Source organism: Pleuronectes platessa, chromosome 24, assembly GCF_947347685.1.
Source record: "Pleuronectes platessa chromosome 24, fPlePla1.1, whole genome shotgun sequence".
Taxonomy (NCBI): domain Eukaryota; kingdom Metazoa; phylum Chordata; class Actinopteri; order Pleuronectiformes; family Pleuronectidae; genus Pleuronectes; species Pleuronectes platessa.
The window spans coordinates 15,246,478-15,271,809 of NC_070649.1; positions in this window are offsets into that span (position 1 = coordinate 15,246,478).

A 25,332-nucleotide genomic window follows, 5' to 3' on the forward strand; every position below is an offset into this window, starting at 1 on the left:
ATCCTCCCTTTGATGGGCTGGTTATCAGCCCTGTGATGGACTGGTGATCCTCCCTGTGCTAGATTGGTGATCCTCCCTGTGATGGACTAGTGATCCTCCCTGTGATGGACTGGTGATCAGCCCTGTGATGGACTGGTGATCCTCCCTGTATTGGACTGGTGATCCTCCCTGTGATGGACTGGTGATCCTCCCTGTGTTGGACTGGTGATCAGACCTGTGATGGACTGGTGATGAGCCCTGTGATGGACTGGTGATCAGCCCTATGTTGGACTGGTGATCAGACCTGTGATGGACTGGTGATGAGCCCTGTCATGGACTGGTGATCCTCCCTGTGATGGATTGGTGATCCTCCCTCTGATGGACTGGTGATCAGCCCTGTGATGGACTGGTGATCCTCCCTGTGATGGATTGGTGATCCTCCCTGTGATGGACTGGTGTTCCTCCCTGTGATGGACTGGTGATCAGCCCTGTTATGGACTGGTGATCAGACCTGTGATGGACTGGTGATCAGCCCATCGATGGACTGGTGATCCTCCCGGTGATGGACTGGTGATCAGCCCTGTGTTAGACTGTTGATCCTCTCTGTGTTGGACTGGTGATCAGCCCTGTGTTGGACCGGTGATGAGCCCTGTGTTGGACTGGTGATCCTCCCTTTGATGGGCTGGTTATCGGCCCTGTGATGGACTGGTGATCCTCCCTTTGATGGACTGGTGATCCTCTCTTTGATGGACTGGTTATAGCCCCTTTGATGGACTGGTTATCAGCCATGTGATGGACTGGTGATCCTCCCTTTGATGGACTGGTGATCAGCCCTGTGATGGACTGGTGATCCTCCTTGTTATGGACTGGTGATCCTCCCTCTGATGGACTGGTGATCAGCCCTGTGATGGACTGGTGATCCTCCCTGTGCTGGATTCGTGATCCTCACTGTGATGGACTGGTGATCCTCCCTGTGATGGACTGGTGATCAGCACTGTGATGGACTGGTGATCCTCCCTGTGATGGACTGGTGATCCTCCCTCTGATGGACTGGTGATCAGCCCTATGATGGACTGGTGATCCTCTCTGTGATGGACTGGTGATCCTCCCTTTGATGGACTGGTGATCATCCCTTTGATGGACTGGTTATAACCCCTTCGATGGACTGGTTATCAGCCATGTGATGGATTGGTGATCCTCCCTTTTATGGACTGGTTTTCAGCCCTGTGATGGACTGGTGATCCTCCTTTTGATGGACTGGGGATCCTCCCTCTGAGGGACTGGTGATCAGCCCTGTGATGGACTGGTGATCCTCCCTTTGATGGACTGGTGATCAGCCCTGTGATGGACTAGTGATCCTCCCTGTGATGGACTGGTGATCAGCCCTGTGATGGACTGGTGATCCTTCCTGTATTGGACTGGTGATCCTCCCTGTGATGGACTGGTGATCCTCCCTGTGTTGGACTGGTGATCAGACCTGTGATGGACTGGTGATGAGCCCTGTGATGGACTGGTGATCAGCCCTATGTTGGACTGGTGATCAGACCTGTGATGGACTGGTGATGAGCCCTGTCATGGACTGGTGATCCTCCCTGTGATGGATTGGTGATCCTCCCTCTGATGGACTGGTGATCAGCCCTGTGATGGACTGGTGATCCTCCCTGTGATGGATTGGTGATCCTCCCTGTGATGGACTGGTGATCCTCCCTGTGATGGACTGGTGATCCTCCCTCTGATGGAATGGTGATCAGCCCTATGATGGACTGGTGATCCTCTCTGTGATGGACTGGTGATCCTCCCTTTGATGGACTGGTGATCATCCCTTTGATGGACTGGTTATAACCCCTTCGATGGACTGGTTATCAGCCATGTGATGGATTGGTGATCCTCCCTTTTATGGACTGGTTTTCAGCCCTGTGATGGACTGGTGATCCTCCTTTTGATGGACTGGGGATCCTCCCTCTGATGGACTGGTGATCAGCCCTGTGATGGACTGGTGATCCTCCCTTTGATGGACTGGTGATCAGCCCTGTGATGGACTGGTAATCCTCCTTGTGATGGACTGGTGATCCTCCCTCTGATGGACCGGTGATGAGCCCTGTGTTGGACTGGTGATCCTCCCTTTGATGGACTGGTGATCCTCCCTTTGATGGGCTGGTTACCAGCCCTGTGATGGACTGGTGATCCTCCCTTTGATGGACTGGTGATCCTCCCTTTGATGGACTGGTTATAGCCCCTGTGATGGACTGGTTATCAGCCATGTGATGGACTGGTGATCCTCCCTTTGATGGACTGGTGATCAGCCCTCGATGGACTGGTGATCCTCCCTGTGATGGACTGATGATCCTCCCTCTGATGGACTGGTGATCAGCCCTGTGATGGACTGGTGATCCTCCCTGTGATGGATTGGTGATCCTTCCTTTGATGGACTGGTGATCAGCCCTGTGATGGACTGGTGATCCTCCTTGTGATGGACTGGTGATCCTCCCTGTGATGGATTGGTGATCCTCCCTGTGATGGACTGTTGATCCTCCCTGTGATGGACTGGTGATCCTCCCTCTGATGGACTGGTGATCCTCCCTGTGATGGACTGGTGATCCTTCCTGTGATGGACTGGTGATGAGCCCTGTGATGGACTGGTGATCAGCCCTGTGTTGGACTGGTGATCAGCGCTGTGATGGACTGGTGATCCTCCCGGTGATGGACTGGTGATCAGCTCTGTGTTGGACCGGTGATGAGCCCTGTGTTGGACTGGTTATCCTCCCTTTGATGGACTGGTGATCCTCCCTTTGATGGGCTGGTTACCAGCCCTGTGATGGACTGGTGATTCTCCCTGTGATGGACTGGTGATCCTCCCTGTGATGGACTGGTGATCCTCCCTGTGATGGACTGGTGATCCTCCCTGTGATGGACTGGTGATCCTCCCTCTGATGGACTGGTGATCAGCCCTATGATGGACTGGTGATCCTCTCTGTGATGGACTGGTGATCCTCCCTTTGATGGACTGGTGATCATCCCTTTGATGGACTGGTTATAACCCCTTCGAGGGACTTGTTATCAGCCATGTGATGGATTGGTGATCCTCCCTTTTATGGACTGGTTTTCAGCCCTGTGATGGACTGGTGATCCTCCTTTTGATGGACTGGGGATCCTCCCTCTGATGGACTGGTGATCAGCCCTGTGATGGACTGGTGATCCTCCCTTTGATGGACTGGTGATCAGCCCTGTGATGGACTAGTGATCCTCCCTGTGATGGACTGGTGATCAGCCCTGTGATGGACTGGTGATCCTTCCTGTATTGGACTGGTGATCCTCCCTGTGATGGACTGGTGATCCTCCCTGTGTTGGACTGGTGATCAGACCTGTGATGGACTGGTGATCCTTTCTGTGATGGACTGGTGATGAGCACTGTGATGGACTGGTGATCAGCCCTGTGTTGGACTGGTGATCCTCCCTGTGCTGGATTGGTGATCCTCCCTGTGATGGACTGGTGATCCTCCCTGTGATGGACTGGTGATCAGCCCTGTGATGGACTGGTGATCCTCCCTGTGATGGACTGGTGATCCTTCCTCTGATGGACTGGTGATCCTCCCTGTGATGGACTGGTGATCAGCCCGGTGATGGACTGTTGATCCTCCCGGTGATGGACTGGTGATCAGCCCTGTGTTAGACTGGTGATCCTCCCTGTGTTGGACTGGTGATCATTACTGTGTTGGACCGGTGATGAGCCCTGTGTTGCACTGGTGATCCTCCCTTTGATGGGCTGGTTATCAGCCCTGTGATGGACTGGTGATCCTCCCTGTGCTAGATTGGTGATCCTCCCTGTGATGGACTAGTGATCCTCCCTGTGATGGACTGGTGATCAGCCCTGTGATGGACTGGTGATCCTTCCTGTATTGGACTGGTGATCCTCCCTGTGATGGACTGGTGATCCTCCCTGTGTTGGACTGGTGATCAGACCTGTGATGGACTGGTGATGAGCCCTGTGATGGACTGGTGATCAGCCCTATGTTGGACTGGTGATCAGACCTGTGATGGACTGGTGATGAGCCCTTTCATGGACTGGTGATCCTCCCTGTGATGGATTGGTGATCCTCCCTCTGATGGACTGGTGATCAGCCCTGTGATGGACTGGTGATCCTCCCTGTGATGGATTGGTGATCCTCCCTCTGATGGACTGGTGATCCTCCCTGTGATGGACTGGTGATCAGCCCTGTTATGGACTGGTGATCAGACCTGTGATGGACTGGTGATCAGCCCATCGATGGACTGGTGATCCTCCCGGTGATGGACTGGTGATCAGCCCTGTGTTAGACTGGTGATCCTCTCTGTGTTGGACTGGTGATCAGCCCTGTGTTGGACCGGTGATGAGCCCTGTGTTGGACTGGTGATCCTCCCTTTGATGGGCTGGTTATCAGCCCTGTGATGGACTGGTGATCCTCCCTTTGATGGACTGGTGATCCTCTCTTTGATGGACTGGTTATAGCCCCTTTGATGGACTGGTTATCAGCCATGTGATGGACTGGTGATCCTCCCTTTGATGGACTGGTGATCAGCCCTGTGATGGACTGATGATCCTCCTTGTTATGGACTGGTGATCCTCCCTCTGATGGACTGGTGATCAGCCCTGTGATGGACTGGTGATCCTCCCTGTGCTGGATTCGTGATCCTCCCTGTGATGGACTGGTGATCCTCCCTGTGATGGACTGGTGATCAGCACTGTGATGGACTGGTGATCCTCCCTGTGATGGACTGGTGATCCTCCCTCTGATGGACTGGTGATCAGCCCTATGATGGACTGGTGATCCTCTCTGTGATGGACTGGTGATCCTCCCTTTGATGGACTGGTGATCATCCCTTTGATGGACTGGTTATAACCCCTTCGATGGACTGGTTATCAGCCATGTGATGGATTGGTGATCCTCCCTTTTATGGACTGGTTTTCAGCCCTGTGATGGACTGGTGATCCTCCCTTTGATGGACTGGTGATCAGCCCTGTGATGGACTAGTGATCCTCCCTGTGATGGACTGGTGATCAGCCCTGTGATGGACTGGTGATCCTTCCTGTATTGGACTGGTGATCCTCCTTGTGATGGACTGGTGATCCTCCCTGTGTTGGACTGGTGATCAGACCTGTGATGGACTGGTGATGAGCCCTGTGATGGACTGGTGATCAGCCCTATGTTGGACTGGTGATCAGACCTGTGATGGACTGGTGATGAGCCCTGTCATGGACTGGTGATCCTCCCTGTGATGGATTGGTGATCCTCCCTCTGATGGACTGGTGATCAGCCCTGTGATGGACTGGTGATCCTCCCTGTGATGGATTGGTGATCCTCCCTGTGATGGACTGGTGATCCTCCCTGTGATGGACTGGTGATCCTCCCTCTGATGGAATGGTGATCAGCCCTATGATGGACTGGTGATCCTCTCTGTGATGGACTGGTGATCCTCCCTTTGATGGACTGGTGATCATCCCTTTGATGGACTGGTTATAACCCCTTCGATGGACTGGTTATCAGCCAAGTGATGGATTGGTGATCCTCCCTTTTATGGACTGGTTTTCAGCCCTGTGATGGACTGGTGATCCTCCTTTTGATGGACTGGGGATCCTCCCTCTGATGGACTGGTGATCAGCCCTGTGATGGACTGGTGATCCTCCCTTTGATGGACTGGTGATCAGCCCTGTGATGGACTGGTAATCCTCCTTGTGATGGACTGGTGATCCTCCCTCTGATGGACTGGTGATCAGCCCTGTGATGGACTGGTGATCCTCCCTGTGATGGATTGGTGATCCTCACTGTGATGGACGGGTGATCCTCCCTGTGATGGACTGGTGATCCTTCCTGTGATGGACTGGTGATGAGCCCTGTGATGGACTGGTGATCAGCCCTGTGTTGGACTGGTGATCCTCCCTGTGTTGGACAGGTGATCAGCCCTGTGTTGGACCGGTGATGAGCCCTGTGTTGGACTGGTGATCCTCCCTTTGATGGACTGGTGATCCTCCCTTTGATGGGCTGGTTACCAGCCCTGTGATGGACTGGTGATCCTCCCTTTGATGGACTGGTGATCCTCCCTTTGATGGACTGGTTATAGCCCCTGTGATGGACTGGTTATCAGCCATGTGATGGACTGGTGATCCTCCCTTTGATGGACTGGTGATCAGCCCTCGATGGACTGGTGATCCTCCCTGTGATGGACTGATGATCCTCCCTCTGATGGACTGGTGATCAGCCCTGTGATGGACTGGTGATCCTCCCTGTGATGGATTGGTGATCCTTCCTTTGATGGACTGGTGATCAGCCCTGTGATGGACTGGTGATCCTCCTTGTGATGGACTGGTGATCCTCCCTGTGATGGATTGGTGATCCTCCCTGTGATGGACTGTTGATCCTCCCTGTGATGGACTGGTGATCCTCCCTCTGATGGACTGGTGATCCTCCCTGTGATGGACTGGTGATCCTTCCTGTGATGGACTGGTGATGAGCCCTGTGATGGACTGGTGATCAGCCCTGTGTTGGACTGGTGATCAGCCCTGTGATGGACTGGTGATCCTCCCGGTGATGGACTGGTGATCAGCTCTGTGTTGGACCGGTGATGAGCCCTGTGTTGGACTGGTTATCCTCCCTTTGATGGACTGGTGATCCTCCCTCTGATGGACTGGTGATCAGCCCTGTGATGGACTGGTGATCCTCCCTGTGATGGATTGGTGATCCTCACTGTGATGGACGGGTGATCCTCCCTGTGATGGACTGGTGTTCCTTCCTGTGATGGACTGGTGATGAGCCCTGTGATGGACTGGTGATCAGCCCTGTGTTGGACTGGTGATCCTCCCTGTGTTGGACAGGTGATCAGCCCTGTGATGGACTGGTGATCCTCCCTGTGCTGGATTCGTGATCCTCCCTGTGATGGACTGGTGATCCTCCCTGTGATGGACTGGTGATCAGCACTGTGATGGACTGGTGATCCTCCCTGTGATGGACTGGTGATCCTCCCTCTGATGGACTGGTGATCAGCCCTATGATGGACTGGTGATCCTCTCTGTGATGGACTGGTGATCCTCCCTTTGATGGACTGGTGATCATCCCTTTGATGGACTGGTTATAACCCCTTCGATGGACTGGTTATCAGCCATGTGATGGATTGGTGATCCTCCCTTTTATGGACTGGTTTTCAGCCCTGTGATGGACTGGTGATCCTCCCTTTGATGGACTGGTGATCAGCCCTGTGATGGACTAGTGATCCTCCCTGTGATGGACTGGTGATCAGCCCTGTGATGGACTGGTGATCCTTCCTGTATTGGACTGGTGATCCTCCTTGTGATGGACTGGTGATCCTCCCTGTGTTGGACTGGTGATCAGACCTGTGATGGACTGGTGATGAGCCCTGTGATGGACTGGTGATCAGCCCTATGTTGGACTGGTGATCAGACCTGTGATGGACTGGTGATGAGCCCTGTCATGGACTGGTGATCCTCCCTGTGATGGATTGGTGATCCTCCCTCTGATGGACTGGTGATCAGCCCTGTGATGGACTGGTGATCCTCCCTGTGATGGATTGGTGATCCTCCCTGTGATGGACTGGTGATCCTCCCTGTGATGGACTGGTGATCCTCCCTCTGATGGAATGGTGATCAGCCCTATGATGGACTGGTGATCCTCTCTGTGATGGACTGGTGATCCTCCCTTTGATGGACTGGTGATCATCCCTTTGATGGACTGGTTATAACCCCTTCGATGGACTGGTTATCAGCCAAGTGATGGATTGGTGATCCTCCCTTTTATGGACTGGTTTTCAGCCCTGTGATGGACTGGTGATCCTCCTTTTGATGGACTGGGGATCCTCCCTCTGATGGACTGGTGATCAGCCCTGTGATGGACTGGTGATCCTCCCTTTGATGGACTGGTGATCAGCCCTGTGATGGACTGGTAATCCTCCTTGTGATGGACTGGTGATCCTCCCTCTGATGGACTGGTGATCAGCCCTGTGATGGACTGGTGATCCTCCCTGTGATGGATTGGTGATCCTCACTGTGATGGACGGGTGATCCTCCCTGTGATGGACTGGTGATCCTTCCTGTGATGGACTGGTGATGAGCCCTGTGATGGACTGGTGATCAGCCCTGTGTTGGACTGGTGATCCTCCCTGTGTTGGACAGGTGATCAGCCCTGTGTTGGACCGGTGATGAGCCCTGTGTTGGACTGGTGATCCTCCCTTTGATGGACTGGTGATCCTCCCTTTGATGGGCTGGTTACCAGCCCTGTGATGGACTGGTGATCCTCCCTTTGATGGACTGGTGATCCTCCCTTTGATGGACTGGTTATAGCCCCTGTGATGGACTGGTTATCAGCCATGTGATGGACTGGTGATCCTCCCTTTGATGGACTGGTGATCAGCCCTCGATGGACTGGTGATCCTCCCTGTGATGGACTGATGATCCTCCCTCTGATGGACTGGTGATCAGCCCTGTGATGGACTGGTGATCCTCCCTGTGATGGATTGGTGATCCTTCCTTTGATGGACTGGTGATCAGCCCTGTGATGGACTGGTGATCCTCCTTGTGATGGACTGGTGATCCTCCCTGTGATGGATTGGTGATCCTCCCTGTGATGGACTGTTGATCCTCCCTGTGATGGACTGGTGATCCTCCCTCTGATGGACTGGTGATCCTCCCTGTGATGGACTGGTGATCCTTCCTGTGATGGACTGGTGATGAGCCCTGTGATGGACTGGTGATCAGCCCTGTGTTGGACTGGTGATCAGCCCTGTGATGGACTGGTGATCCTCCCGGTGATGGACTGGTGATCAGCTCTGTGTTGGACCGGTGATGAGCCCTGTGTTGGACTGGTTATCCTCCCTTTGATGGACTGGTGATCCTCCCTCTGATGGACTGGTGATCAGCCCTGTGATGGACTGGTGATCCTCCCTGTGATGGATTGGTGATCCTCACTGTGATGGACGGGTGATCCTCCCTGTGATGGACTGGTGTTCCTTCCTGTGATGGACTGGTGATGAGCCCTGTGATGGACTGGTGATCAGCCCTGTGTTGGACTGGTGATCCTCCCTGTGTTGGACAGGTGATCAGCCCTGTGTTGGACCGGTGATGAGCCCTGTGTTGCACTGGTGATCCTCCCTTTGATGGGCTGGTTATCAGCCCTGTGATGGACTGGTGATCCTCCCTGTGCTAGATTGGTGATCCTCCCTGTGATGGACTAGTGATCCTCCCTGTGATGGACTGGTGATCAGCCCTGTGATGGACTGGTGATCCTTCCTGTATTGGACTGGTGATCCTCCCTGTGATGGACTGGTGATCCTCCCTGTGTTGGACTGGTGATCAGACCTGTGATGGACTGGTGATGAGCCCTGTGATGGACTGGTGATCAGCCCTATGTTGGACTGGTGATCAGACCTGTGATGGACTGGTGATGAGCCCTGTCATGGACTGGTGATCCTCCCTGTGATGGATTGGTGATCCTCCCTCTGATGGACTGGTGATCAGCCCTGAGATGGACTGGTGATCCTCCCTGTGATTGATTGGTGATCCTCCCTGTGATGGACTGGTGATCCTCCCTGTGATGGACTGGTGATCAGCCCTGTTATGGACTGGTGATCAGACCTGTGATGGACTGGTGATCAGCCCATCGATGGACTGGTGATCCTCCCGGTGATGGACTGGTGATCAGCCCTGTGTTAGACTGGTGATCCTCTCTGTGTTGGACTGGTGATCAGCCCTGTGTTGGACCGGTGATGAGCCCTGTGTTGGACTGGTGATCCTCCCTTTGATGGACTGGTGATCCTCCCTTTGATGGGCTGGTTATCAGCCCTGTGATGGACTGGTGATCCTCCCTTTGATGGACTGGTGATCCTCCCTTTGATGGACTGGTTATAGCCCCTTTGATGGACTGGTTATCAGCCATGTGATGGACTGGTGATCCTCCCTTTGATGGACTGGTGATCAGCCCTGTGATGGACTGGTGATCCTCCTTGTTATGGACTGGTGATCCTCCCTCTGATGGACTGGTGATCAGCCCTGTGATGGACTGGTGATCCTCCCTGTGCTGGATTCGTGATCCTCCCTGTGATGGACTGGTGATCCTCCCTGTGATGGACTGGTGATCAGCACTGTGATGGACTGGTGATCCTCCCTGTGATGGACTGGTGATCCTCCCTCTGATGGACTGGTGATCAGCCCTATGATGGACTGGTGATCCTCTCTGTGATGGACTGGTGATCCTCCCTTTGATGGACTGGTGATCATCCCTTTGATGGACTGGTTATAACCCCTTCGATGGACTGGTTATCAGCCATGTGATGGATTGGTGATCCTCCCTTTTATGGACTGGTTTTCAGCCCTGTGATGGACTGGTGATCCTCCTTTTGATGGACTGGGTATCCTCCCTCTGATGGACTGGTGATCAGCCCTGTGATGGACTGGTGATCCTCCCTTTGATGGACTGGTGATCAGCCCTGTGATGGACTAGTGATCCTCCCTGTGATGGACTGGTGATCAGCCCTGTGATGGACTGGTGATCCTTCCTGTATTGGACTGGTGATCCTCCCTGTGATGGACTGGTGATCCTCCCTGTGTTGGACTGGTGATCAGACCTGTGATGGACTGGTGATCCTTTCTGTGATGGACTGGTGATGAGCACTGTGATGGACTGGTGATCAGCCCTGTGTTGGACTGGTGATCCTCCCTGTGCTGGATTGGTGATCCTCCCTGTGATGGACTGGTGATCCTCCCTGTGATGGACTGGTGATCAGCCCTGTGATGGACTGGTGATCCTCCCTGTGATGGACTGGTGATCCTTCCTCTGATGGACTGGTGATCCTCCCTGTGATGGACTGGTGATCAGCCCTGTGATGGACTGTTGATCCTCCCGGTGATGGACTGGTGATCAGCCCTGTGTTAGACTGGTGATCCTCCCTGTGTTGGACTGGTGATCAGCACTGTGTTGGACCGGTGATGAGCCCTGTGTTGCACTGGTGATCCTCCCTTTGATGGGCTGGTTATCAGCCCTGTGATGGACTGGTGATCCTCCCTGTGCTAGATTGGTGATCCTCCCTGTGATGGACTAGTGATCCTCCCTGTGATGGACTGGTGATCAGCCCTGTGATGGACTGGTGATCCTCCCTGTATTGGACTGGTGATCCTCCCTGTGATGGACTGGTGATCCTCCCTGTGTTGGACTGGTGATCAGACCTGTGATGGACTGGTGATGAGCCCTGTGATGGACTGGTGATCAGCCCTATGTTGGACTGGTGATCAGACCTGTGATGGACTGGTGATGAGCCCTGTCATGGACTGGTGATCCTCCCTGTGATGGATTGGTGATCCTCCCTCTGATGGACTGGTGATCAGCCCTGTGATGGACTGGTGATCCTCCCTGTGATGGATTGGTGATCCTCCCTGTGATGGACTGGTGTTCCTCCCTGTGATGGACTGGTGATCAGCCCTGTTATGGACTGGTGATCAGACCTGTGATGGACTGGTGATCAGCCCATCGATGGACTGGTGATCCTCCCGGTGATGGACTGGTGATCAGCCCTGTGTTAGACTGTTGATCCTCTCTGTGTTGGACTGGTGATCAGCCCTGTGTTGGACCGGTGATGAGCCCTGTGTTGGACTGGTGATCCTCCCTTTGATGGGCTGGTTATCGGCCCTGTGATGGACTGGTGATCCTCCCTTTGATGGACTGGTGATCCTCTCTTTGATGGACTGGTTATAGCCCCTTTGATGGACTGGTTATCAGCCATGTGATGGACTGGTGATCCTCCCTTTGATGGACTGGTGATCAGCCCTGTGATGGACTGGTGATCCTCCTTGTTATGGACTGGTGATCCTCCCTCTGATGGACTGGTGATCAGCCCTGTGATGGACTGGTGATCCTCCCTGTGCTGGATTCGTGATCCTCACTGTGATGGACTGGTGATCCTCCCTGTGATGGACTGGTGATCAGCACTGTGATGGACTGGTGATCCTCCCTGTGATGGACTGGTGATCCTCCCTCTGATGGACTGGTGATCAGCCCTATGATGGACTGGTGATCCTCTCTGTGATGGACTGGTGATCCTCCCTTTGATGGACTGGTGATCATCCCTTTGATGGACTGGTTATAACCCCTTCGATGGACTGGTTATCAGCCATGTGATGGATTGGTGATCCTCCCTTTTATGGACTGGTTTTCAGCCCTGTGATGGACTGGTGATCCTCCTTTTGATGGACTGGGGATCCTCCCTCTGAGGGACTGGTGATAAGCCCTGTGATGGACTGGTGATCCTCCCTTTGATGGACTGGTGATCAGCCCTGTGATGGACTAGTGATCCTCCCTGTGATGGACTGGTGATCAGCCCTGTGATGGACTGGTGATCCTTCCTGTATTGGACTGGTGATCCTCCCTGTGATGGACTGGTGATCCTCCCTGTGTTGGACTGGTGATCAGACCTGTGATGGACTGGTGATGAGCCCTGTGATGGACTGGTGATCAGCCCTATGTTGGACTGGTGATCAGACCTGTGATGGACTGGTGATGAGCCCTGTCATGGACTGGTGATCCTCCCTGTGATGGATTGGTGATCCTCCCTCTGATGGACTGGTGATCAGCCCTGTGATGGACTGGTGATCCTCCCTGTGATGGATTGGTGATCCTCCCTGTGATGGACTGGTGATCCTCCCTGTGATGGACTGGTGATCCTCCCTCTGATGGAATGGTGATCAGCCCTATGATGGACTGGTGATCCTCTCTGTGATGGACTGGTGATCCTCCCTTTGATGGACTGGTGATCATCCCTTTGATGGACTGGTTATAACCCCTTCGATGGACTGGTTATCAGCCATGTGATGGATTGGTGATCCTCCCTTTTATGGACTGGTTTTCAGCCCTGTGATGGACTGGTGATCCTCCTTTTGATGGACTGGGGATCCTCCCTCTGATGGACTGGTGATCAGCCCTGTGATGGACTGGTGATCCTCCCTTTGATGGACTGGTGATCAGCCCTGTGATGGACTGGTAATCCTCCTTGTGATGGACTGGTGATCCTCCCTCTGATGGACCGGTGATGAGCCCTGTGTTGGACTGGTGATCCTCCCTTTGATGGACTGGTGATCCTCCCTTTGATGGGCTGGTTACCAGCCCTGTGATGGACTGGTGATCCTCCCTTTGATGGACTGGTGATCCTCCCTTTGATGGACTGGTTATAGCCCCTGTGATGGACTGGTTATCAGCCATGTGATGGACTGGTGATCCTCCCTTTGATGGACTGGTGATCAGCCCTCGATGGACTGGTGATCCTCCCTGTGATGGACTGATGATCCTCCCTCTGATGGACTGGTGATCAGCCCTGTGATGGACTGGTGATCCTCCCTGTGATGGATTGGTGATCCTTCCTTTGATGGACTGGTGATCAGCCCTGTGATGGACTGGTGATCCTCCTTGTGATGGACTGGTGATCCTCCCTGTGATGGATTGGTGATCCTCCCTGTGATGGACTGTTGATCCTCCCTGTGATGGACTGGTGATCCTCCCTCTGATGGACTGGTGATCCTCCCTGTGATGGACTGGTGATCCTTCCTGTGATGGACTGGTGATGAGCCCTGTGATGGACTGGTGATCAGCCCTGTGTTGGACTGGTGATCAGCGCTGTGATGGACTGGTGATCCTCCCGGTGATGGACTGGTGATCAGCTCTGTGTTGGACCGGTGATGAGCCCTGTGTTGGACTGGTTATCCTCCCTTTGATGGACTGGTGATCCTCCCTTTGATGGGCTGGTTACCAGCCCTGTGATGGACTGGTGATTCTCCCTGTGATGGACTGGTGATCCTCCCTGTGATGGACTGGTGATCCTCCCTGTGATGGACTGGTGATCCTCCCTCTGATGGACTGGTGATCAGCCCTATGATGGACTGGTGATCCTCTCTGTGATGGACTGGTGATCCTCCCTTTGATGGACTGGTGATCATCCCTTTGATGGACTGGTTATAACCCCTTCGAGGGACTGGTTATCAGCCATGTGATGGATTGGTGATCCTCCCTTTTATGGACTGGTTTTCAGCCCTGTGATGGACTGGTGATCCTCCTTTTGATGGACTGGGGATCCTCCCTCTGATGGACTGGTGATCAGCCCTGTGATGGACTGGTGATCCTCCCTTTGATGGACTGGTGATCAGCCCTGTGATGGACTAGTGATCCTCCCTGTGATGGACTGGTGATCAGCCCTGTGATGGACTGGTGATCCTTCCTGTATTGGACTGGTGATCCTCCCTGTGATGGACTGGTGATCCTCCCTGTGTTGGACTGGTGATCAGACCTGTGATGGACTGGTGATCCTTTCTGTGATGGACTGGTGATGAGCACTGTGATGGACTGGTGATCAGCCCTGTGTTGGACTGGTGATCCTCCCTGTGCTGGATTGGTGATCCTCCCTGTGATGGACTGGTGATCCTCCCTGTGATGGACTGGTGATCAGCCCTGTGATGGACTGGTGATCCTCCCTGTGATGGACTGGTGATCCTTCCTCTGATGGACTGGTGATCCTCCCTGTGATGGACTGGTGATCAGCCCGGTGATGGACTGTTGATCCTCCCGGTGATGGACTGGTGATCAGCCCTGTGTTAGACTGGTGATCCTCCCTGTGTTGGACTGGTGATCATTACTGTGTTGGACCGGTGATGAGCCCTGTGTTGCACTGGTGATCCTCCCTTTGATGGGCTGGTTATCAGCCCTGTGATGGACTGGTGATCCTCCCTGTGCTAGATTGGTGATCCTCCCTGTGATGGACTAGTGATCCTCCCTGTGATGGACTGGTGATCAGCCCTGTGATGGACTGGTGATCCTTCCTGTATTGGACTGGTGATCCTCCCTGTGATGGACTGGTGATCCTCCCTGTGTTGGACTGGTGATCAGACCTGTGATGGACTGGTGATGAGCCCTGTGATGGACTGGTGATCAGCCCTATGTTGGACTGGTGATCAGACCTGTGATGGACTGGTGATGAGCCCTTTCATGGACTGGTGATCCTCCCTGTGATGGATTGGTGATCCTCCCTCTGATGGACTGGTGATCAGCCCTGTGATGGACTGGTGATCCTCCCTGTGATGGATTGGTGATCCTCCCTGTGATGGACTGGTGATCCTCCCTGTGATGGACTGGTGATCAGCCCTGTTATGGACTGGTGATCAGACCTGTGATGGACTGGTGATCAGCCCATCGATGGACTGGTGATCCTCCCGGTGATGGACTGGTGATCAGCCCTGTGTTAGACTGGTGATCCTCTCTGTGTTGGACTGGTGATCAGCCCTGTGTTGGACCGGTGATGAGCCCTGTGTTGGACTGGTGATCCTCCCTTTGATGGGCTGGTTATCAGCCCTGTGATGGACTGGTGATCCTCCCTTTGATGGACTGGTGATCCTCTCTTTGATGGACTGGTTATAGCCCCTTTGATGGACTGGTTATCAGCCATGTGATGGACTGGTGATCCTCCCTTTGATGGACTGGTGATCAGCCCTGTGATGGACTGATGATCCTCCTTGTTATGGACTGGTGATCCTCCCTCTGATGGACTGGTGATCAGCCCTGTGATGTACTGGTGATCCTCCCTGTGCTGGATTCGTGATCCTCCCTGTGATGGACTGGTGATCCTCCCTGTGATGGACTGGTGATCAGCACTGTGATGGACTGGTGATCCTCCCTGTGATGGACTGGTGATCCTCCCTCTGATGGACTGGTGATCAGCCCTATGATGGACTGGTGATCCTCTCTGTGATGGACTGGTGATCCTCCCTTTGATGGACTGGTGATCATCCCTTTGATGGACTGGTTATAACCCCTTCGATGGACTGGTTATCAGCCATGTGATGGATTGGTGATCCTCCCTTTTATGGACTGGTTTTCAGCCCTGTGATGGACTGGTGATCCTCCCTTTGATGGACTGGTGATCAGCCCTGTGATGGACTAGTGATCCTCCCTGTGATGGACTGGTGATCAGCCCTGTGATGGACTGGTGATCCTTCCTGTATTGGACTGGTGATCCTCCTTGTGATGGACTGGTGATCCTCCCTGTGTTGGACTGGTGATCAGACCTGTGATGGACTGGTTATGAGCCCTGTGATGGACTGGTGATCAGCCCTATGTTGGACTGGTGATCAGACCTGTGATGGACTGGTGATGAGCCCTGTCATGGACTGGTGATCCTCCCTGTGATGGATTGGTGATCCTCCCTCTGATGGACTGGTGATCAGCCCTGTGATGGACTGGTGATCCTCCCTGTGATGGATTGGTGATCCTCCCTGTGATGGACTGGTGATCCTCCCTGTGATGGACTGGTGATCCTCCCTCTGATGGAATGGTGATCAGCCCTATGATGGACTGGTGATCCTCTCTGTGATGGACTGGTGATCCTCCCTTTGATGGACTGGTGATCATCCCTTTGATGGACTGGTTATAACCCCTTCGATGGACTGGTTATCAGCCAAGTGATGGATTGGTGATCCTCCCTTTTATGGACTGGTTTTCAGCCCTGTGATGGACTGGTGATCCTCCTTTTGATGGACTGGGGATCCTCCCTCTGATGGACTGGTGATCAGCCCTGTGATGGACTGGTGATCCTCCCTTTGATGGACTGGTGATCAGCCCTGTGATGGACTGGTAATCCTCCTTGTGATGGACTGGTGATCCTCCCTCTGATGGACTGGTGATCAGCCCTGTGATGGACTGGTGATCCTCCCTGTGATGGATTGGTGATCCTCACTGTGATGGACGGGTGATCCTCCCTGTGATGGACTGGTGATCCTTCCTGTGATGGACTGGTGATGAGCCCTGTGATGGACTGGTGATCAGCCCTGTGTTGGACTGGTGATCCTCCCTGTGTTGGACAGGTGATCAGCCCTGTGTTGGACCGGTGATGAGCCCTGTGTTGGACTGGTGATCCTCCCTTTGATGGACTGGTGATCCTCCCTTTGATGGGCTGGTTACCAGCCCTGTGATGGACTGGTGATCCTCCCTTTGATGGACTGGTGATCCTCCCTTTGATGGACTGGTTATAGCCCCTGTGATGGACTGGTTATCAGCCATGTGATGGACTGGTGATCCTCCCTTTGATGGACTGGTGATCAGCCCTCGATGGACTGGTGATCCTCCCTGTGATGGACTGATGATCCTCCCTCTGATGGACTGGTGATCAGCCCTGTGATGGACTGGTGATCCTCCCTGTGATGGATTGGTGATCCTTCCTTTGATGGACTGGTGATCAGCCCTGTGATGGACTGGTGATCCTCCTTGTGATGGACTGGTGATCCTCCCTGTGATGGATTGGTGATCCTCCCTGTGATGGACTGTTGATCCTCCCTGTGATGGACTGGTGATCCTCCCTCTGATGGACTGGTGATCCTCCCTGTGATGGACTGGTGATCAGCTCTGTGTTGGACCGGTGATGAGCCCTGTGTTGGACTGGTTATCCTCCCTTTGATGGACTGGTGATCCTCCCTCTGATGGACTGGTGATCAGCCCTGTGATGGACTGGTGATCCTCCCTGTGATGGATTGGTGATCCTCACTGTGATGGACGGGTGATCCTCCCTGTGATGGACTGGTGTTCCTTCCTGTGATGGACTGGTGATGAGCCCTGTGATGGACTGGTGATCAGCCCTGTGTTGGACTGGTGATCCTCCCTGTGTTGGACAGGTGATCAGCCCTGTGATGGACTGTTGATCCTCCCGGTGATGGACTGGTGATCAGCCCTGTGTTAGACTGGTGATCCTCCCTGTGTTGGACTGGTGATCAGCACTGTGTTGGACCGGTGATGAGCCCTGTGTTGCACTGGTGATCCTCCCTTTGATGGGCTGGTTATCAGCCCTGTGATGGACTGGTGATCCTCCCTGTGCTAGATTGGTGATCCTCCCTGTGATGGACTAGTGATCCTCCCTGTGATGGACTGGTGATCAGCCCTGTGATGGACTGGTGATCCTCCCTGTATTGGACTGGTGATCCTCCCTGTGATGGACTGGTGATCCTCCCTGTGTTGGACTGGTGATCAGAACTGTGATGGACTGGTGATGAGCCCTGTGATGGACTGGTGATCCTCCCTGTGATGGACTGGTGATCCTCCCTGTGATGGACTGGTGATCAGCCCTGTTATGGACTGGTGATCAGACCTGTGATGGACTGGTGATCAGCCCATCGATGGACTGGTGATCCTCCCGGTGATGGACTGGTGATCAGCCCTGTGTTAGACTGGTGATCCTCTCTGTGTTGGACTGGTGATCAGCCCTGTGTTGGACCGGTGATGAGCCCTGTGTTGGACTGGTGATCCTCCCTTTGATGGACTGGTGATCCTCCCTTTGATGGGCTGGTTATCAGCCCTGTGATGGACTGGTGATCCTCCCTTTGATGGACTGGTGATCCTCCCTTTGATGGACTGGTTATAGCCCCTTTGATGGACTGGTTATCAGCCATGTGATGGACTGGTGATCCTCCCTTTGATGGACTGGTGATCAGCCCTGTGATGGACTGGTGATCCTCCTTGTTATGGACTGGTGATCCTCCCTCTGATGGACTGGTGATCAGCCCTGTGATGGACTGGTGATCCTCCCTGTGCTGGATTCGTGATCCTCCCTGTGATGGACTGGTGATCCTCCCTGTGATGGACTGGTGATCAGCACTGTGATGGACTGGTGATCCTCCCTGTGATGGACTGGTGATCCTCCCTCTGATGGACTGGTGATCAGCCCTATGATGGACTGGTGATCCTCTCTGTGATGGACTGGTGATCCTCCCTTTGATGGACTGGTGATCATCCCTTTGATGGACTGGTTATAACCCCTTCGATGGACTGGTTATCAGCCATGTGATGGATTGGTGATCCTCCCTTTTATGGACTGGTTTTCAGCCCTGTGATGGACTGGTGATCCTCCTTTTGATGGACTGGGTATCCTCCCTCTGATGGACTGGTGATCAGCCCTGTGATGGACTGGTGATCCTCCCTTTGATGGACTGGTGATCAGCCCTGTGATGGACTAGTGATCCTCCCTGTGATGGACTGGTGATCAGCCCTGTGATGGACTGGTGATCCTTCCTGTATTGGACTGGTGATCCTCCCTGTGATGGACTGGTGATCCTCCCTGTGTTGGACTGGTGATCAGACCTGTGATGGACTGGTGATCCTTTCTGTGATGGACTGGTGATGAGCACTGTGATGGACTGGTGATCAGCCCTGTGTTGGACTGGTGATCCTCCCTGTGCTGGATTGGTGATCCTCCCTGTGATGGACTGGTGATCCTCCCTGTGATGGACTGGTGATCCTCCCTGTGCTGGATTGGTGATCCTCCCTGTGATGGACTGGTGATCCTCCCGGTGATGGACTGGTGATCAGCCCTGTGTTAGACTGGTGATCCTCCCTGTGTTGGACTGGTGATCAGCACTGTGTTGGACCGGTGATGAGCCCTGTGTTGCACTGGTGATCCTCCCATTGATGGGCTGGTTATCAGCCCTGTGATGGACTGGTGATCCTCCCTGTGCTAGATTGGTGATCCTCCCTGTGATGGACTAGTGATCCTCCCTGTGATGGACTGGTGATCAGCCCTGTGATGGACTGGTGATCCTCCCTGTATTGGACTGGTGATCCTCCCTGTGATGGACTGGTGATCCTCCCTGTGTTGGACTGGTGATCAGACCTGTGATGGACTGGTGATGAGCCCTGTGATGGACTGGTGATCAGCCCTATGTTGGACTGGTGATCAGACCTGTGATGGACTGGTGATGAGCCCTGTCATGGACTGGTGATCCTCCCTGTGATGGATTGGTGATCCTCCCTCTGATGGACTGGTGATCAGCCCTGTGATGGACTGGTGATCCTCCCTGTGATGGATTGGTGATCCTCCCTGTGATGGACTGGTGTTCCTCCCTGTGATGGACTGGTGATCAGCCCTGTTATGGACTGGTGATCAGACCTGTGATGGACTGGTGATCAGCCCATCGATGGACTGGTGATCCTCCCGGTGATGGACTGGTGATCAGCCCTGTGTTAGACTGTTGATCCTCTCTGTGTTGGACTGGTGATCAGCCCTGTGTTGGACCGGTGATGAGCCCTGTGTTGGACTGGTGATCCTCCCTTTGATGGGCTGGTTATCGGCCCTGTCATGGACTGGTGATCCTCCCTGTGATGGATTGGTGATCCTCCCTCTGATGGACTGGTGATCAGCCCTGTGATGGACTGGTGATCCTCCCTGTGATGGATTGGTGATCCTCCCTTTGATGGACTGGTTATAGCCCCTGTGATGGACTGGTTATCAGCCATGTGATGGACTGGTGATCCTCCCTTTGATGGACTGGTTATAGCCCCTGTGATGGACTGGTTATCAGCCATGTGATGGACTGGTGATCCTCCCTGTGATGGATTGGTGATCCTCCCTGTGATGGACTGTTGATCCTCCCTGTGATGGACTGGTGATCCTCCCTCTGATGGACTGGTGATCCTCCCTGTGATGGACTGGTGATCCTTTCTGTGATGGACTGGTGATGAGCCCTGTGATGGACTGGTGATCAGCCCTGTGTTGGACTGGTGATCCTCCCTGTGATGGACTGGTGATCGTCCCTGTGATGGACTGGTTATAGCCCCTGTGATGGACTGGTAATCAGCCATGTGATGGACTGGTGATCCTCCCTGTGATGGATTGGTGATCCTCCCTGTGATGGACTGTTGATCCTCCCTGTGATGGACTGGTGATCCTCCCTCTGATGGACTGGTGATCCTCCCTGTGATGGACTGGTGATCCTTTCTGTGATGGACTGGTGATGAGCACTGTGATGGACTGGTGATCAGCCCTGTGTTGGACTGGTGATCCTCCCTGTGCTGGATTGGTGATCCTCCCTGTGATGGACTGGTGATCCTCCCTGTGATGGACTGGTGATCAGCCCTGTGATGGACTGGTGATCCTCCCTGTGATGGACTGGTGATCCTTCCTCTGATGGACTGGTGATCCTCCCTGTGATGGACTGGTGATCAGCCCTGTGATGGACTGTTGATCCTCCCGGTGATGGACTGGTGATCAGCCCTGTGTTAGACTGGTGATCCTCCCTGTGTTGGACTGGTGATCAGCACTGTGTTGGACCGGTGATGAGCCCTGTGTTGCACTGGTGATCCTCCCTTTGATGGGCTGGTTATCAGCCCTGTGATGGACTGGTGATCCTCCCTGTGCTAGATTGGTGATCCTCTCTGTGATGGACTAGTGATCCTCCCTGTGATGGACTGGTGATCAGCCCTGTGATGGACTGGTGATCCTTCCTGTATTGGACTGGTGATCCTCCCTGTGATGGACTGGTGATCCTCCCTGTGTGGGACTGGTGATCAGACCTGTGATGGACTGGTGATGAGCCCTGTGATGGACTGGTGATCAGCCCTATGTTGGACTGGTGATCAGACCTGTGATGGACTGGTGATGAGCCCTGTCATGGACTGGTGATCCTCCCTGTGATGGATTGGTGATCCTCCCTCTGATGGACTGGTGATCAGCCCTGTGATGGACTGGTGATCCTCCCTGTGATGGATTGGTGATCCTCCCTGTGATGGACTGGTGATCCTCCCTGTGATGGACTGGTGATCAGCCCTGTTATGGACTGGTGATCAGACCTGTGATGGACTGGTGATCAGCCCATCGATGGACTGGTGATCCTCCCGGTGATGGACTGGTGACCCTCCCTTTGATGGACTGGTGATCCTCCCTTTGATGGACTGGTTATAGCCCCTGTGATGGACTGGTTATCAGCCATGTGATGGACTGGTGATCAGCCCTGTGTTGGACCGGTGATGAGCCCTTTGTTGGACTGGTGGTCCTCCCTTTGATGGACTGGTGATCCTCCCTTTGATGGGCTGGTTACCAGCGCTGTGATGGACTGGTGATCCTCCCTTTGATGGACTGGTGATCCTCCCTTTGATGGACTGGTTATAGCCCCTGTGATGGACTGGTTATCAGCCATGTGATGGACTGGTGATCCTCCCTGTGATGGATTGGTGATCCTCCCTGTGATGGACTGTTGATCCTCCCTGTGATGGACTGGTGATCCTCCCTCTGATGGACTGGTGATCCTCCCTGTGATGTACTGGTTATCCTTTCTGTGATGGACTGGTGATGAGCCCTGTGATGGACTGGTGATCAGCCCTGTGTTGGACTGGTGATCCTCCCTGTGATGGACTGGTGATCGTCCCTGTGATGGACTGGTTATAGCCCCTGTGATGGACTGGTTATCAGCCATGTGATGGACTGGTGATCCTCCCTGTGATGGATTGGTGATCCTCCCTGTGATGGACTGTTGATCCTCCCTGTGATGGACTGGTGATCCTCCCTCTGATGGACTGGTGATCCTCCCTGTGATGGACTGGTGATCCTTTCTGTGATGGACTGCTGATGAGCACTGTGATGGACTGGTGATCAGCCATGTGATGGACTGGTAATCCTCCATTTGATGGACTGGTGATCAGCCCTGTGATGGACTGGTGATCAGCCCTGTGATGGACTGGTGATCCTCCCTGTGCTGGATTGGTGATCCTCCCTGTGATGGACTGGTGATCCTCCCTGTGATGGACTGGTGATCAGCCCTGTGTTAGACTGGTGATCCTCCCTGTGTTGGACTGGTGATCAGCCCTGTGTTGGACCGGTGATGAGCCCTGTGTTGGACTGGTGATCCTCCCTTTGATGGACTGGTGATCCTCCCTTTGATGGGCTGGTTACCAGCGCTGTGATGGACTGGTGATCCTCCCTTTGATGGACTGGTGATCCTCCCTTTGATGGACTGGTTATAGCCCCTGTGATGGACTGGTTATCAGCCATGTGATGGACTGGTGATCCTCCCTTTGATGGACTGGTTATAGCCCCTGTGATGGACTGGTTATCAGCCATGTGATGGACTGGTGATCCTCCCTGTGATGGATTGGTGATCCTCCCTGTGATGGACTGTTGATCCTCCCTGTGATGGACTGGTGATCCTCCCTCTGATGGACTGGTGATCCTCCCTGTGATGGACTGGTGATCCTTTCTTTGATGGACTGGTGATGAGCCCTGTGATGGACTGGTGATCAGCCCTGTGTTGGACTGGTGATCCTCCCTGTGATGGACTGGTGATCGTCCCTGTGATGGATTGGTGATCCTCACTGTGATGGACGGGTGATCCTCCCTGTGATGGACTGGTGATCCTTCCTGTGATGGACTGGTGATGAGCCCTGTGATGGACTGGTGATCAGCCCTGTGTTGGACTGGTGATCCTCCCTGTGTTGGACAGGTGATCAGCCCTGTGTTGGACCGGTGATGAGCCCTGTGTTGGACTGGTGATCCTCCCTTTGATGGACTGGTGATCCTCCCTTTGATGGGCTGGTTACCAGCCCTGTGATGGACTGGTGATCCTCCCTTTGATGGACTGGTGATCCTCCCTTTGATGGACTGGTTATAGCCCCTGTGATGGACTGGTTATCAGCCATGTGATGGACTGGTGATCCTCCCTTTGATGGACTGGTGATCAGCCCTCGATGGACTGGTGATCCTCCCTGTGATGGACTGATGATCCTCCCTCTGATGGACTGGTGATCAGCCCTGTGATGGACTGGTGATCCTCCCTGTGATGGATTGGTGATCCTTCCTTTGATGGACTGGTGATCAGCCCTGTGATGGACTGGTGATCCTCCTTGTGATGGACTGGTGATCCTCCCTGTGATGGATTGGTGATCCTCCCTGTGATGGACTGTTGATCCTCCCTGTGATGGACTGGTGATCCTCCCTCTGATGGACTGGTGATCCTCCCTGTGATGGACTGGTTATCCTTCCTGTGATGGACTGGTGATGAGCCCTGTGATGGACTGGTGATCAGCCCTGTGTTGGACTGGTGATCAGCGCTGTGATGGACTGGTGATCCTCCCGGTGATGGACTGGTGATCAGCTCTGTGTTGGACCGGTGATGAGCCCTGTGTTGGACTGGTTATCCTCCCTTTGATGGACTGGTGATCCTCCCTTTGATGGGCTGGTTACCAGCCCTGTGATGGACTGGTGATTCTCCCTGTGATGGACTGGTGATCCTCCCTGTGATGGACTGGTGATCCTCCCTGTGATGGACTGGTGATCCTCCCTCTGATGGACTGGTGATCAGCCCTATGATGGACTGGTGATCCTCTCTGTGATGGACTGGTGATCCTCCCTTTGATGGACTGGTGATCATCCCTTTGATGGACTGGTTATAACCCCTTCGAGGGACTGGTTATCAGCCATGTGATGGATTGGTGATCCTCCCTTTTATGGACTGGTTTTCAGCCCTGTGATGGACTGGTGATCCTCCTTTTGATGGACTGGGGATCCTCCCTCTGATGGACTGGTGATCAGCCCTGTGATGGACTGGTGATCCTCCCTTTGATGGACTGGTGATCAGCCCTGTGATGGACTAGTGATCCTCCCTGTGATGGACTGGTGATCAGCCCTGTGATGGACTGGTGATCCTTCCTGTATTGGACTGGTGATCCTCCCTGTGATGGACTGGTGATCCTCCCTGTGTTGGACTGGTGATCAGACCTGTGATGGACTGGTGATCCTTTCTGTGATGGACTGGTGATGAGCACTGTGATGGACTGGTGATCAGCCCTGTGTTGGACTGGTGATCCTCCCTGTGCTGGATTGGTGATCCTCCCTGTGATGGACTGGTGATCCTCCCTGTGATGGACTGGTGATCAGCCCTGTGATGGACTGGTGATCCTCCCTGTGATGGACTGGTGATCCTTCCTCTGATGGACTGGTGATCCTCCCTGTGATGGACTGGTGATCAGCCCGGTGATGGACTGTTGATCCTCCCGGTGATGGACTGGTGATCAGCCCTGTGTTAGACTGGTGATCCTCCCTGTGTTGGACTGGTGATCATTACTGTGTTGGACCGGTGATGAGCCCTGTGTTGCACTGGTGATCCTCCCTTTGATGGGCTGGTTATCAGCCCTGTGATGGACTGGTGATCCTCCCTGTGCTAGATTGGTGATCCTCCCTGTGATGGACTAGTGATCCTCCCTGTGATGGACTGGTGATCAGCCCTGTGATGGACTGGTGATCCTTCCTGTATTGGACTGGTGATCCTCCCTGTGATGGACTGGTGATCCTCCCTGTGTTGGACTGGTGATCAGACCTGTGATGGACTGGTGATGAGCCCTGTGATGGACTGGTGATCAGCCCTATGTTGGACTGGTGATCAGACCTGTGATGGACTGGTGATGAGCCCTTTCATGGACTGGTGATCCTCCCTGTGATGGATTGGTGATCCTCCTTCTGATGGACTGGTGATCAGCCCTGTGATGGACTGGTGATCCTCCCTGTGATGGATTGGTGATCCTCCCTGTGATG